The sequence below is a fragment of the Gracilinanus agilis genome, chromosome 3 (assembly GCF_016433145.1).
Source record: "Gracilinanus agilis isolate LMUSP501 chromosome 3, AgileGrace, whole genome shotgun sequence".
Lineage (NCBI taxonomy): Eukaryota > Metazoa > Chordata > Mammalia > Didelphimorphia > Didelphidae > Gracilinanus > Gracilinanus agilis.
In genome coordinates, this window is record NC_058132.1 from 299,504,279 (window position 1) to 299,524,145 (window position 19,867).

The following is a 19,867-nucleotide window of genomic DNA, read 5'->3' on the forward strand; positions in this document are numbered from 1 at the left end:
TCTTACATATCCTAACAAGTCTGAACAGCTATGTGCATGGGCCCCAAAATGGAATATATATATATATATATAATCTGAGCACCACCCAGCTAAACTAAGAGAAACGTTATCAGTTTTGCCTCAGGGTAATGAAATTTTTAGTCATAGTAAGCCACAAAGACTATCTATTTGCCAAAGAAGAGTTGTAATCTGAGTTAGTAGAGCAAGAATCCATGTTGATTCACAAAATCCTTGAAAGTTGAAGTAAATAATTGAAAGCATGAGACTAGAAGTGGGAAACTCTGTACTACTTCTAACTTAAACTAGCTATTTGATGTTGGACCATACATATGTCTTTTGTTCTTATTTAATTTCTAAAATGATGGAGGTGGATCTCTAAGGTCCCTTCCCAAGAAATTAAAGAGGGCTGGTGTGTCTGTCCCACTTCAGATTATAAAGGATTGAACAGACCACTTTCTGGATTCTGGTCATTTTTGTTGTTGAGTCCAGTTCTTCAAGGCCCCATTTCAGGGTTTTTCCTGCCAAAGATATTGGAGTGGGCTACCGTTTCCTTCTCCAACTGATATTATAGATGAGGAATTGAAATGAACAGCATTAAATGACTTGCCCAGAATCACACAGCTAGTAAGTATCTAAGATTAGATTTGAACTCAGGAGGATTCATCTTCCTGACTTCAGGTCCAGCACTCTATCTGCTATGCCATTTAGCTGTCCATCCTAGTAACTGGTGGAATATATATATATACATATATATGTATATATATGTATGTATGTATGTATATATGTATGTATATGGAAGAGAGGCCCTGAGTATTATTGATAATATTGACATCCGTAGAGTATAGAATTTAGAAAATATAGTATGAGAAGAAAGTTGACATTGTGTTTAGATTGATTATTGGCCATCATAGAAAGTGTATGTGTTTTGAGAGTAATGTGACCATGTGGGTACACATCTTTGGGGGTTGAGGGTCACCTCTATGGTAAACCTTCATTTATAGGGGTCCAGGTAGAGTAAAGATTAAAGTAGCATTTGTAAGCAAAAGATTACATGATGGCATCCTTTGAGTAAGCATCTGGGAGCCAGTGATAATGAGATTCATGAAATGTAGGAAATTAGGAATAATTTTGACATATTCTGAGTCTCCATAAGGGGAAAGAAAGCCAGAGGTGACAGTATAAGAGGGAAAAGGACAAAAAACCTAATGTTTGTGGTTTGAATTTGAAAGTAGCAAGAATAGCAAATGATTTAAGATATAACATTTTGCCATGATGAAATATTTTTCATGCTAGATTTTGTTACAAGGATGTATTGAGACATCAATGACCTTCCCTAGATCCCTTGCATATCAATTTGTATTTCTACCACACACTTTTCTGTGTAAAGAACTTTATACTAGATATTTGTGGAATTAAAAAGAAAAGACAGAACTCATCTTTGTACTTGTAAATTTTTCATTCTTAAGTGGGAGGTGAATATATATATGATAAAAGAGGTATGTCTGACTTAAAAGCAACCCACAAATGCAAATTACTAATGTAAATTAAGAACCTTGTCATTTGAATGATTCACTATAAAGGGGAACTGGGTACACAGGAAGTGGTACTTCACTAAGGAGATTTAGTTACTGGAATATCTCAAAGGTCTGTTTATAAGGCAGTATCACCTATATCAGTGGTGGTGAATGTTTTAGAAGGGCAGGTGGTGTGAGAAATGTCTTCAGGCAAGGGGGAGAGGAGCAGCCCAGTCCTATGTCCCTCTGGCTTTCTAGTAGAGAACCCTAGTGAACTCTGTGCTGAGGCAACAATGCATGTGCCCACAGAGAGGGCTCTGAGTGCCCTTTCTGGCACACATGCCATAGGTGTGCCACCAAGGACCTATATGAGAGTTCCTTGTCACGGTCCCTTAACATAACATGTTAACTAGGTTCCAGTTTACATAATCACAGAAGGGACTTAAAATTAAGAGGCTGAACAGAATAAAGTATAGACATGGCCTTAAGGTCATATGTCTCATCCATTTCTGAAGATGAAATAGATTCTATTTCTGTTTTCTTGATGACTTTTTAAAAATAAAACTAGACTCTTTGACCTTATATCTGAAACATTCAGAATAATGTGCATCTTATCTCCCCCATTTACCAGCCCAATCTTGCCACCACCTATCCCTGATAGCTCATCAGGCTGTAAGAGATCAGAAAGGAAGATTTTGCCTAAGAGGATATCCCTTCATTGAATTGGGCATCACCAGAGCTGTCTTCATAAATAATACTTTGAGTGAACACTTAGGAATTGCCTTCAGGGTTAGGGAAAGATGTTCTTTAATTAAGTTAACTTTCTGACTTTAATTATTGTCTAGACCAGAATAATTTTGCAAGCCTATGAGTGTAAGAGTAGGGCTTCACTGATACTAATCACTCACCTTTCTGGCGTTTATGCTGATTCCAAACAGAAGCTGCCAAGGAAAGTTCAAAAGGTGCGTGAGCTGTGCTTCGTATCGTCATGTCAGATCTTCAAACTGGATTAAATGTTTGTCTCACCTGGTTTGCTAGAATTGGCTAGGCAGTTTCCCTGCAATCCCCATTGGCTGAGTCAGGGTGGAAGCACGTAGCAAGTGAAAGGTGAAATGAGGCTGACTCATACTTTGTTCAATACAGTGAACATTCTGAAACATGGAAGATGGCAGCATGCCCTTGCCATGACATGGAGAAAGAATAGAAGCCTGCTAATCAAGAGGCTTGGAAGTGACTATGTGACCTCAGGCAAGCCTTTGGGTCCTAGGATAGGCACCTGCTTGGTCTCCTTTCCTTGACTTTAAAGTGATCACTATGGTCCTTTCTCACTTGAATATTCTATATCTTTATAGTATTTTTTAGGATTAAATAATCATTTGTATATATGTATGTAAATACACATATATCTTAAATAGGCATATATGTATATATTTATGCACATATATACACATATAGACAGAACTTTAATTTATAAATTTTTCTGTGTTTCCATTTGCTTTAAATGAATAAAAATGTAGCAGCTAGGTAGCTCAGTGGTTTGAGAGCCAGGCCTAGCAATGGAAGGTTCTGGATTAAAATTTGCCTCAGACATTTCCTTGCTGTGTGACCCTGGGCAAGTCACTTAACCCCCATTGCCTAGCCCTTACTGCTCTTCTGCCTCAGAATCAATACACAATATTGATTCTTACACAGAAATTAAGGGTCGACAAAATACAATACTGAGAGAAACTAGTAATGTCTCAGTCCAAATGGAAAATAAAGATCATGTCTTTCCTTAATTGTCCCCTTCTCTAAGCCTATGCATATGAGATTTAGGCCTGGAAGGGAACTTAGAAATCATCAAATCCAATTTTCACATCTTACATATAATGAAATGTGCCAAAAGAGGTTAAGAGAATTGTCCAAGGTCCTCTAGGTATTAAATGACTGTGGGTAGTTTTGAACTAGGTGCTTGGACTCCAAATCAAGTAATCATTTCACCTTACTATGCTGCCTCTTTGACACTGCTCAGGGAAGAAAAAGCTTGGGCCATGTAATATAATATTTTTGGTATTTGAATTTCATAAACATAACTCAGAATTCCTACTTTGATATTCTAGAATCCTGGAAAGACAGCCATGCTTCCATGCCAGTAGATTGCCTAAAGTATCTCTCTCTAAACATTCAGTGACTTTCCTTCCTCTGAATTCCTAAAGCATATATATCTAGATATCTCATCACTATCACCACCACCACCACAAATAATAAACATTTGTAGAATGTTGTCTACAATCCTAGGTGCTGAGGAATGGAGTTGTAAAATATGGTTCCTATGATTGCTCATATTATTGCTTTTTTTAGTAGATATACAGCTTTTCTCCTAAACTAGATTGTAAACTCTTGTAGTGAAAGGAACAGTGTTTTATATTTCTTTGTATTCCCCACAAAACACTGTTCTGAGTATGAAAGGCAAACACATATCTGCTGATTGATTACTATCATTGATTGATTGGTAAATTGAATTGGAGCAGTGGGTTTGGGGACAAATTTAGGTTAAAGACCTGCCCCTACCACTAGTTTTACAGTTAAATGGAGTTTGTATAACTTATAAAAAGTCAATTTCTACCTCAGCCTCAGTTTTCTCACATTTAAAATGTAGACAGTGGCTCTCACTACCTCACAGAGATTTTGAAAATCAAATGATAAAATATATGTGAAATAATGTAGTATAATATATTGGAAAAGTTTTGCAAGCTGTACAATGTTAGAGAAATATAAGGAATTGATAATATTGATGTGTTGGAGCTAGTAAGGTTAATAACCTTCTTTACTTACATATGGATTATTTGTCAGTATTTTCTTTTGAAAAATCTAATTTATTTTTTATTGAACAGGAATCTATTTTCTCTCTGTCTTCCTGCACACACCATTAGGGAAAACAAAACAAAACAAAACAAAACAAAACAAAACCTTTGTAACAAATATACATAGTTAAGCAAAGCAAATTTCCTTATTAGCCATCTCTATCTTTTTTTCCTCTCTCTGAAATATATATATATTATATAAATGAAACATATACATGTGTATAAACATACATGTCACTCACACACATACATATATACATACTATATTTTCTTACTTGGAATTATTTTATAGTAAAATGCAAATATGATTACAACACAATCTCCTTTTAAAAATCAATACTGTACTAATACAAACATAATCCTAAAGTAAAAAAAAGAATTAGAACAATTTCTAAGCAGAAACAATCACCCCATCATACATGATAGTGACAGAATTATTTCCTTAAAAAGATGCTCCAGAAAATGTTTTCCCTATAAAGAAACTGATTTTTTAAAACAATAATCTGTTCAGAAAACCTTTTTCTTCTTATTTAAGAGACAAGGTGAGATAAAAACATCAAATTCATGAAATATTTATATATGTGTGTGTTTCATTTTGTACCTTGATTCTACCATACTTTCTTTTAAGAGATGAACAGCACATTTCATCATTAGTCTCCTAGAATCATAGATAACCATTGCATTGATCAGAATTCTTATAGCTTTTGAAGTTTATCCTTTCAGTGTTTTTCCTGTATAAACTGTTCTCTTGGTTCTATATCTTATTCTTCATAATTTCATACATCTTTAAAATTTTTTATAATATTGATTATATAGTATAATTTTTTTTGGCTCTGCTCATCTCATTTGGTATCTTTGTATTGTATCAGTTCATACAAGTCTATCCATGATTCTTTAGAATTCCTCATAACATAATAGTATTCCATTATATTCATATATCTCCACATAGCTTACTCTTAGGGCACTTTGTAGTACTTGTCCTAAAATTAAGGCTATGATTGTGCGTTTAGCTAATTATAAATAACCAATATTGAAATTCCAAATCACTAAATGTTCCTTTACTTCCTCCACATGAATAATAATCATTTATAGTTTACAAAAGTATCATCCTCTTAACTCTTCTGTATTGTAATTTAAGCTAGGGCAATTTCCCCTAAATGAGGAAACTCAGGTTTAAAATAATGAAATGACTACAATAGAGACATATAGCTAGTATGCGTGTGTCTCAACCCAGGAGTCAAGTTCAATTCTATAGATTTCAGATTTCGTTATTCCTACTCCAAATTCTCCATTTCAGACATAAATGACATCTCATTTCTCACCTTACTATACCACTTTGATATTTCTCTGCCTTCACCACACTCCCTTCAACACCCTTACATATAAGGAAAGGTGCCCAAAGAGTTTAAGAACATTGTCTAAATTTTTCTACTTAATAGTAGCAGAGGACAGTTTTGAACTAGGTTTCCAAATCAGGCAGTCATTTCACCTTAATATGCTGATTAATGACCCTGATTAGGAAGAAAAAGCTAGGGCCATGTAATGCTTCTGATATTTGGATTTCATAAATATAATTCAGAATTCCTTCTTGGATACTCTAAAATATTAGAGATCACAAAAATAAGAAAAGGTCCTATCTATATAGACAAAAATGTTTACAGCGCATCTTTTTTGTGGGGGCAAAGAAATAGAAGTAAAGAAGTACCCATCAATTGAGGAATGACTAAACATGTTGTGATACATGAATATAATGAAATTCTACCTAATCTCACATCTAGCTTCCCATGCCACCCAACATGCTCCTGTGCCACCCTCTCCTAGCATCAGTTGGTACTATTTATGCTCAGGGAATGTCCACTTGATATGATTTAGCTTAAGTGAAATGAATAACTGAGCTGAATTAACTTGAGTAGGCAGCAGGAATGAAAGCCAATTCAGTTTGAATGGAGCTCTATAGAGCTGGATTTATATTGCCTTGGTTCTCTGTTTCCAAAAGCTTGGTGTGGTGTTTTTCTGTGTTGTGTCTGTCTTCATCTAGTGGAATTTTTGGTTCTTTCCTTTGTTTATCGTCATAGCCCAACACTGGTGTCGATTTTGCTTTGCCATTCCCTTGAGAGGCAGATGGAATCCCCCTGAATAGTTGAAATCTGATTCAGTACTCTTCTCCCAACAGTGCAGAATTTCACGTTAGAACACTTTCTAGGGTCCATGAGGCCCTAGAGCCATTTACATTTTTTTCTCATAATGAGTATATTTATTTGTCACACTATAAAACTGTATTGGGCACCTTGATAGCTTTAAGAGGAATAACTAAGTATTCTTTCTCTTAGGAGAAAAATATGTGAGTGGGGGTTATAGTAGGAAACACAGGGTGGAATAGGTTGTAGGGACTGAAGATGGTCCAATTATTGACGTGGTCATGAAAGGAGAGGATACAGCCTATCCCAGAAAGTGTCTCATGTGCTCCCTTGGAGAAAAAGGTTGTTTGTTACTTTCTAAGTGATAATTCCTTAGATTTGAGGCTAGATATAAGAGCAGAACCATGAAGCTTTAGGATTGTGGCCTTTGAACCCCTGCAGGATGAAATCAATTCCTTCCTAAGAGGAAGCATATTTTCTCTTAGGTTTGTGCCCAAAGGAGATGCCCAAACTGATCACCCCTACATATGGATTGGATAATGAAATGTGTGTGTGGAAGATGTTGGAGAAATCTTGATGATGATTTTTCTCTTTGGGGGATTTATCCAGTTATTATCATTCTTGTCCTTTCTACTTGTGAGTATAACTTGGTCCCTTGACTTTTAGGGGTCCAAATAGTTTTTCTATTATATAAGCTAAAATGGTCACTATTATTCTTTGGAAATTACCAGAAAGACAGAAGGAGGCAACAGAACTAATATTTAATTATTAAAAGTTGATTCTCATGGAATTTCTTTATCCCTGCACCAGGATCTACTTTATATTAGAAGCTCACTTCAGTCCTGGAATTCACATATTGGAAGTTCTCTTTAGCTCACCCCATGTGCTCCAATCTTTCACTTTGATTGGATGATTCCTTTCAGATCCTCTACTTTAAAGAGGAAACCAAGGCCAGTCATATCTTTATTTTTTGCCAGGCTCTACTTCTGTCTCTCTCCTGAACTTCATCATCTGTAAGAACATAATCTACTTGAGGACAGAGACTTTCTTTTTTCTGCAATGTCTATCACAAAATACACCATAACAAATGTTTGTTAACTGAATAAAACTGTATGATAAAGAAAAATGTAATCTTGGGAATAAAGGAAGCAGGGAAGTAGGATGTAGTGCCTACTCAGTTAATAAATAATATTTAGTGCCTAGGATATGCCAGGCACTATTGTAAGAATTGGGGAAACAAATGCTTTAAAAAATAAACTTTGCCTGCAAGGAGCTTATAATCTAATGGAAGAAGACAAAATGCAGCCTGAAAAGAGTGGGATAAACAGGAAGAGTGTTGAAGGAGGCATGGTGAAGTCAGAGAAATCTCAGAGTGGTGAAGCAAGATAAGAAAGAAACAAGGAGATGTCTCAGCAGAACTACATCCTAACATGGAGATTTTTAGAGCAGGAAAAATAAAACCTGGAGTCCAGAGAATTGAACTTGATTCCTGGGTAAGCCACATATTAGCCATATGTCTCTGATGAAGTCATTTCATTTTTTTTTAAGTCTGAGTTTCTTTATTTAGTGGGTAATCACATTAGTATAATTTATAATACAGAAACATCAGGAGGATGATACTTCTGTAAACTATTAAAGATTATTATTCATGCTGTGGAAGTAAAAGAGCATTTAGTGATTTGGACTTTCAAAATTAGCTAAAAACAGGACCATAGCTATAATTTTGGGACAAGTACTACAAAGTACCCTAAGGATAAGTTCTGGGAATGCGCCTTCAGTTGAGAGAGTAGTGGAGATGGTAATGATTCAGATTGTGCAATATTGAAGTGAGAGAAAGAATCCCATGCTATTCTTTTGCTACTTCAGAGGCCAGATAATTTGGACAGTGGAGGTAGGGATGAATTTGGTACAAAGATCTAGAGTTATGAGAATTGTGGCTTTGAAACCTCTGCTAGAAGAAGAAGGGACAGGAAGGAGGTAGTCCCAGCCAAGGTCATGGTGGCTCTTTTTTTTACTAAATAGGCTTATTATATTACCAAAGGACAATTACTATAAGAACCTTCTAAATTTGGCCCTCTAGGAACAAAATCCAAATCTATGGCCTTGAGTAAATAGCACTTGTGTTGTAGTTTGCTTTTGCCCCCCAGTCTATTATATGTTTTCATGAGTTTAGGTCCAGAACCTTATTATCCTTTGTGGAGCACAGAGGTTTCATTTAGAAGGGAGGAAGTGAAGCATGGTAAGTGAGAATGACAGAAAAAATTTTTTTGAAGTCTGTCTTAAGTAGTAAATCAGATTAATTTCGTGACTATTACATAATCCCCACTAGACCCTGTGATCAGCAGCCATGCTATAAGATTTGTTACTGAGGGAACCACAAGCCATGGGGTTTGGGATACACAATGAAGTATGTTATGTTTGTGTTACCTGGGAATAAAGCTAGTGTTGTTTTGTGATTGTGATGGCCTTGGGGGTGCCGGTCTGTTGATTACTTGAATTTTATCTCCAGGACACAAAAGGAGGCTTCTTTGTATTCCTGCATCCCATATTGATGGAAAAAAATCTTCTTTTCCCTTTGCCTTTTATTTTGACCCCTGATTGTCAATAGCTAATTCCCAACTCAGTTTGTGCTGTCTTCTGGGCTTGGTAAGGGTCCAAATCAACAAATAGTTGTTAAGTATCTGCTCTGTGTGGTATACCATGTTGTTCCTGGAAATACAGAGTCAGTTGGTCAATTATCTATTATTAAGTGACTAAACCACCAATATCCTGCTGTAGCCTAACAATCAGCAAATATTTCTTGAGTACCTACAAAATGTCAGACATTTGTTAAGTACCTAAAAATGTTAGACAGTTATTAAATACCCTCAAAATGTTATACCTTTGAAAAAAAGAGGTGGGTCAAAAGCAGGGTCCCTGCCCTTAAAGAGCTCATAAAGGATAGATACAGCATAAATGGGAGACAACTTCATAGAGAAGGCACAATGGGGTAGGGCAGGGGGGGGATTAGAAAGGCTTTAACAGAAGGTGGAATTTGAATTGATTTTCTTTTTCTAAACCCTTAGAATTCTTATAATTCACACAGGTATTGGTTCCAAGGCAGAAGAGCATTAAGGGCTAGGCATTTGAAGTTAAGTAATTTGCCCAGGGTCACAAAGCTAGGAAGGGTCTGAAGTCATATTTGAACTCAGTACCTCCCATCTCCAGGTCTGGCACTCTATCCACTAAGCCATCCTAGCTGCAACTTGAATTGACTCTTTTTTTTTTTTAATCCCTACCTTCTGTCTTGGGATCAATACTGTGTATTGGTTCCCAGGCAGAAGAGTGGTAAGGGCTTTGCAATGGGGGTTAAGTGACTTGCCCAGGGTCACACAGCTAGGAAGTGTCTTAGGCCAGATTTGAACCCAGGATTTCCTGTCTCTGGGCCTGGCATTCAGTCCACTGAGCTACCCAGCTGTCCCCTTGATTTGACTCTTGAAGAAAGTCAGGATGTAGAGATAAGGAGAGAATACAATATACTCTTAGGAAGCTTACCCTTTACTGAGGGGAGGCAATATGTATATAGAAATATGTACAGAATAAAATACTCAGGGAAGCATATTCTTTACCTCTCCCAGGGCTCTATCCAGCCACTCATTTCTGTATGACCTGGATCTCCACATCTGTTAAAACTCATGCCATGTAAGGTGTTGGTAAAAGTCTAAGGTGTTCCCCCAACTAGGCAGTATTTTTCTATTTTTATGGAGACTCTTGAAGCCTATAAGAGTCATAGGACTAAACATCTAACAGCAGATTTAAGAGGTGATGGGGAGATTTGGGTGTGGAGAGGGCTTTCTGGCATCCTTGGATCAACTTTCCTTCCACCTCCCAGTCTCTGGGTACCGCTGCCGGTCTGGCATGGCCTTTTAGCCCTCCAGCTTGGTTCGGAATGAAATGTAGGCTTCTTTCTGTCTCTGCGGCAAGAGTAGTGCCAAACTGTTTAGGCTCCACCTCTCATAGACCTCCATCTGCCCTGCTGCATGTTAGAACCATGTTGCCTTTCAAATAAAACTGCTGTGAACTTGTGCTGCCAACATTTAGTCTTGTTAAGTTTAAGCAGCTGCTCTTAATCTTGGTAGACTAAATTCTAAGTGTTGTGTGAGAATTGCTATTCTTATTACTCACATGGGATGACGCCAAAGCATACAAGGCTTCTCCATACTCTTCAAAACTTTTGTTAACATTTCCCCCCCATGCAAGCACAGTTATGGAGCCTTAGGATTAGAATGAATTTTACCAGAGGTCAATGGGAGGTAGGGTGTAAAGGGTGAGTGTGGAGGGAGTCTGGGGAAGCTGTTCATTGCTCTAAATTAGCGATGACCCTCAATGATGCCAGTGTCCAACAACCATTTTGGCATGTTTCCAGGTTCAACCTTGAGTACTAGGGTCAAGGGAACTGAATGTGACGTGTCCTGGTCCAATCTATAATGTATTGAGAAGCCGGTCTTATTACATTGCCCCTTTCTTTTCTGTGTCCTACCCTGTCCTCTGGTCTTTGTACTATCCATGTTTGTTCTGGTTCTTCCCCTTTACTTTCTTGCCTTTCCACCTAATAACCTATCTTCTAGATCAGTGGTTCCCAAATTTTTTTGGCCTACCGCCCCCTTTCCAGGAAAAAATATTACTTAGAGCTCCTGGAAATTAATTTTTTAAATTTTAATAGCAATTAATAGGAAAGATAAATGTACCTGCGGTCATCACCGCCCCCCCTGGATTGCTGCAGCACCTACCAGGGGGCGATGGCACCCACTTTGGGAATCACTGTTCTAGATCCTTGTAGAGAGGAATGACAATGAGAAGTGCTCTAGTTCTGGAACAAGATGAAGAGGTTCTGTTGTTTCCTACAACCTTGGCAAACCTTTTTCTCTTCTGGCTTCTGTTTCGCTAGCTGAAAAAATTAAGGGAATGGATCAGAATTAGGATCCCTTCTATCTCTAAATATAATTCTATAATCTTTCCTATCATAATCTATCTGTTTTCTGTCCTGGACTTTCAGGGCCCCTCTGAGTTACTTATTTGACAAACCAATGAGGTTTCAATATATAACACCATTTTCCTTTATCTAGTATGGAAAACAAGTTTTTGCATATTGTCAAATATGCAAATATTTTATTTTTGATTTCAAATTTGATATTATTTTTCAGTATTATCAAATACCTTTTCTGTCTTAACCCCATCAAGCCAGTTCAGATCTAGAGCAGGGAGAAGAAGAAGATACTTGTGTGTTCAGGGTTGCTGGGAAATATTTTAAGTTATAATTGGATAAGGCAATTTCTATATGAAGCCTTCCTGATCCCCCCCCACAAATGCTAATGCCTTCCTTCCCAATGTACCTTCTATTTTACTACTTTGTATAAAAATATATTTCATATATCTATTTATTAACCTTATGTTTATTCTGTCCATATTTACATACTTTTTATTGTCTCCCTCAGTAGAATGAAGATCATTGTGAGATGAGATTGTTCTACTCTTTGTACTTGTAGCCCCAGCACAGGGATTAGCCTAATGAAGGCAGCTCATAAATACTTGTTTATTATTAATTGATTGATTTTTTTGAATGCTTATTCAGCCTGAAGGGCCGATCTAGTTTCTGATGAATGAAAAATATATTGTGACAAAGAACACTGGGGTTCCATGCTTTTCTTCTATTTGGTATTTGAATATTGAATAGAATAGAATAGAATAGAATAGAATAGAATGGAGTGGAATAGAATAGAATAGAATATTATAATTGGTATTCCCTGTGAGAATTAAATATCTAGGGGACCATCAGATCTGAAAGTCTCACCTAATAGGGGTCAACCTTGGCCAGGTACTTTGAGTTAGATAGGTTGGAAACCTTATTTCTTTCTTCCTTTCTCTTTACTAATAAATACTTACAAATTTAGTATAAAGTCTCCAGGATTAATTTTTATTCAAAACATTTCTAAAGCAGAAACATTTCTAAAGCAAACATTGAACAGAGAAATGTGCTACTTTTAGGCTAGTGGGTTCCTCCTAGTACTAGTGTTACAGAATATCCCTTAACCACTTAGCACTTTAGCCTCAATTCCTTCATAAGTAAGTGGTAGAGTAAGTTATAGCCCTGGACCTAGAGGCAGGAAGTCCAGAGCTGTGTGGCCCTGGGCAAGTAACAATTTTGCTTCAATTTCTTGATCCATAAAATGGACAGAATAATAAAACCTACCTTAGCCAGAGTTGCTATGATAACCAAGTGAAGCACCTTGTAAATCTTAAAGTATTAAATATATTAGCTATTATTATTATTATTATTATTTATCTGAGATTAGTGTGGTGGTGGTATTAGTCTGATGAAGGCAGGTCCTATCTATTATTGTTGTACTATGATCTGACTGCCCTGTCTCCTCTTCTCTTTCCAGAGTTTTGGTGGAATATGAGTCTATCCTTGTATCTAGATGGAATTTTCTTTTTGTCCTATTTGTATAATAATAATTAATATTGTATATAATAATTATGTATAATATGTGTGTAATAATAACAACAACATTTATAAAGTGCCTACTATGTGCTAGTCACTGTGCTAAGCTTTACAAATATTATCTTATTTGATCTTCATGACAATTCTGAGCGATGAGTGCTATAATTATCCCTATTTTATAGTTATGGAAACTGAGGTAAACAAAGTCATACTGCTAGTAAGTGTTTAAGGCCAGATTTAATTTTGGTCTTCCGGACTCCAGGTCTGGAACTGTATCTAGTATACTATCTAGTTGCCTAATGGGCATGATCAGGGAACTTCCCCCACCCATATTATTTGTGGAAAGTGTATATGGGGCATGTCTGCACTAGGTCCCTTCCAGTGACACATTTGCTTGGTAGACCCTTTAATCAAAGATAAGCACATTTATTCCATTTGCAACTGAATTGTCTTTTTCTCCCATTCTAATTCCCCCCTTTCCCCTCATCCCTGATCTGTATCAAAAAGGCTTGGTCATTGAGTTGACAAGAATGACTCATGTAATATACCTTAAATGAAATTATTTTGCCCTCTAGCACTGTCTCTTCCATTCTCCTGAACCTGTAGCTTGGAAATCCTCCTTTGAGACTTCTGTGATGATTAAGGGAAGTGTGAGGTATAGGGGGTGTCCAGAAAGGATTAGCACCTTTGGTATGAGGGCTTGGCAAGCCCTTTTCAGGGTTACTCATTCACCTTTGATGTCTACCTTTCACTCAGCTCTCATCTGTGGCTCCAAGAAACTGTAGAATTGGTATCAGCCATACCCTGGTAAAAATGGCAGACAAGCTGAGCCAGCTTAAGGGTTACTGACAGGCTTCTAATCTGTTGGTGAGGTAGAGGGATATCTACCCTAAGCAGGTGAAAACTTCCCCCAATGGAATAGGCAAATTAGAGTAGTTTGTTCCAATGGCCATGAAGGTGGCTATAGCAGGCGCTTTGGAGCATTTAAACCTTAGTCAGACCAGGAAGATGCCAAGGTCATTCATTGCATCCTAGGCCATTGTCACTTATCCCAATTTTTGTCTTGCCACTAAACTTCTAAAAGAGAGAATGATGTTAATGACTTTGTGAAGCTCTACCTCCCTTAAATCTAATTCATGTGCAAGTCAAGATATCACCTTTGTGATACAGGTCTTATATCTAAAATATATAAAGAACTTTGGCAATTATACAAGAATCTCATCCATTCACCAACAGATAAATAGTTAAAAGATATGATGAACAGATGACTTTTGGGTGAAGAAAGCAAAGCTATTTGTAACTATATGGAAATGCTCTGAATCATTATTGATTAGAGAAATGCAAATCAAAAAAATTCTGAGATATTATCTCATACTTATCAGATTGGCTAAAATGATGAAAGGGCAAATGTTGCAAGGGATATGAAAAAATGGGAATACTAATACACTATTGGTGGACCTGTGAACTGATCCAATCACTTTGGAATGAAAACTGGAATTATCCTTAAGGAGTTATAAAACTGTATACCATTTGACCTAGTAATACCACTATTAGGTTTATTTCCCAAGGTGATCAGGGAAAAAGTAAAAAGAGCCTATTTATAGTCATCCCTTACTATATCACAGTTCACTTATCACAGCTTCACTGTATCATGGTTTTTTTTTTTAAATCTAATTCTATATCACAGAGTTTTTGATATATTGCAGGAGTTTTTTGGATGAGTACCATACTGTACACAATGGATATGCAGTACACCACTACGCTTACACAAAGGCAACCAACCACAGAACTGTGTTCTGTATGTTGGGTACTGATTAGCTCAGTGACTGTAGGATTGATCTGTTTGCTCTCCTGCTACTTCGCAGACTTTTATCTATCATGGGTATCTCTGGAAAGTAAAACCCGTGAAAGGTGAGGGATCACTGTTTTCTAAAATATTTTTAGCAGCACTCTTTGTTGTGGCAAAGCACTAGAAATTGAAGGGATGCCCATCAATTGGGGAATGGCTAAACAGGTTGTGGCATATGATTGTGCTGGAATATTCCTGTACTGTAAGAATGACAAAGTGCTTAAAAAAACCTGGAAATATCTACATAAAATTATGAAGAGTAAAATGAGCAGAAGAGAACAAGCAAAAGAAATATTTTTTGAAGGATGACTTGTGTTATATCTACCTCCAGGAAAAGAATCGATAAATACAAATAAGTAAGATTTCATTTTATATCTACATACATATTTTTTGTCAAATGATGCCCTCTCTACTGGGAGAAGAAGAAAGGAAGGAGGTAGTTAACTGGCCTTTTTAATGTAACAAACAAACAAATAAATTTTAAAAAAGATATCACCCTCATGGCATCATTGGTCCTCCAGTATGAATAACAATAGCGGGGAGGTGTTTAGGGATGCTTTCCCTATTGCCTCCCAAACCTGGCAGAAATGGGAACTGTTCCATGTAGCTGCTAGAGCAGGTACTTGTGCAGGTCATGTTGGGTCAAGATCTTAAGGCCATGGATGCTTTTTCTGCTTGATATTTCTTTACCTGAGCTCAAGTGATTCTTAGATATTCAATTCACTTTCAGACTTGGAGGTAACTTTGTGAGTTTAAGAAGTTGGAATCTATAAGGTTGTTCATTAGTATTGGTTGCTCTAGTACTCCCTCCCCACATTTAGTATAATTCCTTGGAAGAGAAGATAACCACTGCTGTAAGGATGAACATAGCCCTAGAGCTGGCTGTTCAGAAGACTAACGCTTTGGGGGAGTTTTAGAACATACTAGCTTAGATAAAGATCAGGTGCCCATTCCATATTTTCTCTAAGTGCTTCATGTCTTAGTGTTTTAAGCATCCATCTCCTGGGACAGTCTAATAGTAAGTTACTGCTTCACTTGTGAGTCTTTTGTGGTTTAAACATTTCTTTTGTGTAGAAGAAACAAATTCCTGTGCTATGTCGGATATATATTCTCCACTGAGTATCTCTCTAATCCTCTTTTCAGGGAAACTCTCAGCAGAAGCCAAATGTGTGCCCTAGGTGATTCTCCCTGGGACTCCCACAGGGTCTAAAGAATCAGAGAGAACAAGAAATAGATCTGATTCCTCTCCCTAGATACCGCACTCCCCAGGACTCAGCTTGTTTTGTCTATGTGAGTTCAGAGCTAGGGGCCCCTGATAGAGGTAAAGGGTGAGCAGCCCAACAAACCCTCTGGGCGCAACAGTAGTTCTCAGATATTACTTGTACAGAAGCAAGGCATTCATACAAATGTGTGCTGTCAAAGGCCTGCAAATTGATGATGGCCTAAAAGAAATTGTATTGCATTTTAATAAAAACTGGCAATGGCAGTTCTCTAGTATGCCTTTAGGCTGTGAATGCTGCTGACTGTCAGATAGATCATTGCTCCAGGGCAAGTAGGGCAGAGTCAGGGCACCTAGCACAGATCAATGGTATTTGCAAGACCTTCTTTTCAGGGCTTGCTGGAGTCTGTATGTGGGTAATTCCTATAGTACTTGACACACAGATATCTTAGAATAAAAAAGCATTACAGAAATATAAAAAAAAACAACTAATGCCATTAATAAAAAAAACCTAAGCGTTACTGCATATGTGCTACTAAATCATTCATTAGAGCCCAGTCCAAGGCTGTCCCACTACAGCACATTTGGCCTTTAACAAAAAAAGCTGATCTTCCAGTCTCATACAAAAATAAACAATGGGTTAGAAAAATAATGGACTTTGGGGTTCCAGGGAGGGAAAACAGAGACCCAGATTTTCAAGCCTGTTTCTGCCCTGTGACACCCAGCTTAGGGGCAGTACACTTAGAGAGATGGACCAAATTAGGTCTATTAGACCCCAATTAAAGATTATAGAAGGCCCATGGTATCAAGGCTTTCTAATCTAGAATCTTTCTTTTCTGGATAGAATTTCTACAGAGGATCTATATGTAAGGGTAAAAGGATGTCAGCCTGATCTCTAGTCAGTTTTTTTCCCTTCTCTAGTTCTTAGTTTCCTTTTCTGTAAAATGAGGATGATATTACTTTTAGTAACTACTTTCAAGTGAGATTATAAGGACTAGATGAGACACCATGAAGCTCTTTGAACTTTCAAGAATGCCATTGTTAAATAACTCACATTTACAGAACAGCTTTAAAATTTAGTTTCTTCAAAAGAAAACGAAGTGGTAGGTTGTGCAAGTATTTATCTACATAGTGGGATCTTAGAGAGAAGTGATTTTTCCAAGGTTTCTTTGGGGATACATTTTGAAGTCAGGTTACCTTTTATTTATTTATGTATTATTGAAATATTCTGATTTCAAGATCAATATTCTTCCTACTAGAGTACTTAGCTCCCACAAAGGCACTTAAAAATATGATGTAGATAATCAGATGTGTGCGTGTTTCTTTTTTTTGCCAACATTGATTGACCACCTATTTTGTGCAGAATGATAGCTTCTGTTGTAGGATTCACCAAAATAAGAAAGTAAGGATCCTTGGACTCCAGAAATATCAACTAACTGGGTAAGAAAATGCCTACATATGAAACGACTTGAGAGCAATTACAAAGCAATATTTCAGCAAGTTCAACATAACAAGCTAGAAATTGAAGGCATAAGTGGCAAGTGGGGGATGCTCAATAAGGGAACGTTTGAAATTTGGTTTACTACAGATGACTTCTTGAAGGTGATGAGTTTTAAACCTCCAAGGAAGTGATAGAAATATTTCCCAAAGCTAATTCACTGAAACCACAGAGTTTTCTATTCACAAGATTTACCTCCTGCTTTCTGACAAGCAGATCTCTCTTGAGAGGTGGGAGTATGGCTGGCACGTGTTGGCCTTGGCTCCCTATTAAAAGAAAGTGATGTGGAAAACTTCATTGAGTTCAGCAACTTGTCTCACTTCCTGATAATTATCCTGAGCACTTGAACCAAATGTGGCCCTCTAGAGTATTTTGACCATGGCTCCTTGTCTCTCCTTATCTCTGCTATTGATGGTGCATTTTATTCTTATGTTCTTGACAGCACTTCTTTTGGCTCTCTTTCCAACTTCATGTTTTTCTTGTGTGTGTGTGTGTGTGTGTGTGTGTGTGTGTGTGTGTGTGTGTGTGTGTTTTAAAACAATGACCTCTGGTTTTTACTTCATTATCATGTTTTAGCCTCCATTCTTTTTTAATTCATAGTCTGTCATTCTACCTTTTTTTTTATTATAAATATAGAATTTATGTAATCACTATCCAAGCCCTCACTGTTTGAGAGTCAGGTACATTGCATTTCACTATATCCTCATCATTCTCTAGTACCCTTAAAGGGGGTTTGGGGTTCTATAGTTTCTGCCAATAGTTGAAGTCCCCATTGATTGGGTTCCCTTAAGTTCAGGGGTCTCCAGCGCCCTAATTCCATTTAGCTACTTAATAATCAGATTAGCTTTTAGGAGGAAATGTTTTATAAGTATAACATAAACATCCTCCCCATTACTTGAGAGCATAATTCTTTCTATGGTCCCTTATTACTTATGGAAGGGAATTAAGTTAATAGTTTAGTTCAGTCACTATAAAGTATAGTCCCACCAAATTCTATGTCCAGAATCCCTGATGAGTCTCTGACCCAGCTTCCAGGCATTTCAGGGCTTCCTTGATGGACTACCAGTAACATCTGTCCTATCATCTCCATGGCTCTCCAGGACTCCACTATTTGTGTCTAGAACTGGAAAGGACAAATGGAACAGACCAACTCCAGGCTAATTTCTTGAGGCCAAAGAAACTAAAGGGAGAGAAGGAAGATAACCTTTCTCTTCCCCTAGCTCTTAATGTGTGTGGGCTCATATTTTGGGTAAACAGGACCTTTACCTACTAAAAAAAGGGGGGTTAGGGTGGGAGATGAGAGAGAGAGAGAGAAAGAGAAGGAGAGAGAGAGGGAAAGAGAGGGAGAGAGAGAGAGAGAGAGAGAGAGAGAGAGAGAGAGAGAGAGAGAGAGAGAGAGAGAGAGAGAGAGAGACTTAGATTTAAAGACATTGGTCATGTCCTTCATGTTCCTGAAGTTAATCCTATGCACATGATAAGGGAATGCAGAATGTTTTCTCCCAGAAGGAGGCTCTTGGCTTCTCACATGGCACTCTATCTTAAGTGATCTGAGGGTATATAAAGCCTCCTTCCATTTTTTAAGAAAGAAGTTTTCAGCATCCTCTTGCTCATAAATCCCATTAATCTTTCCCACTTTTCACCAGATTCTCACTCATTACTCTGAGATGCTATATAATCACCTTGGCAGATAGGCTAAACCATATTGAGGGTAATCAGCAGACCTCAGACCCATTGGTAAGCCTGGCTGATATCCATCCCAAGTACGTGAAGATTCTTTCTAGCAGAATAGTTGATTGTGGTCAGTTTGTTCCATTGGCCATGAAGGCAATTGAGGCAGGGGCTGTGGAATGCTTAAAGCTTGTTGAGATGCTGAAAATGCAAAGTTCATTCACATTCACTAATGGCCTCCTGGGCCATTACTGGTCATTGATTTGTATCTTGCCATTAGACTTTGATGACTCTGGAAGAGACAATGAAGTTAATGATTGTGCAATTCTGCCTCACTTAAATCCAATTCCTGTATATAAGTCAAGATATCATCCCTGTGATGCCATTGATCCTCTTTGAAAATGAAGGATGAACAACAACATAAAATGACCTAAAAAGGACTAAATTCAGACTCCTACCTCATGTTAGAATTAGAATAATGTATCAGGAGGAAGACTGGTCTTATAGTTAGAAGTCCTGGGTTCAAGTTCCAGCCCTGGTTTTTTGGCAAGTCACTTACTATTACTCAATTTTCTCATTTGTAGAATGGGGAGAATAATACTTGGACCACATATCTCATAAGGTTGTGATAAGTAAAATTCATAAATCTGAAAGTGC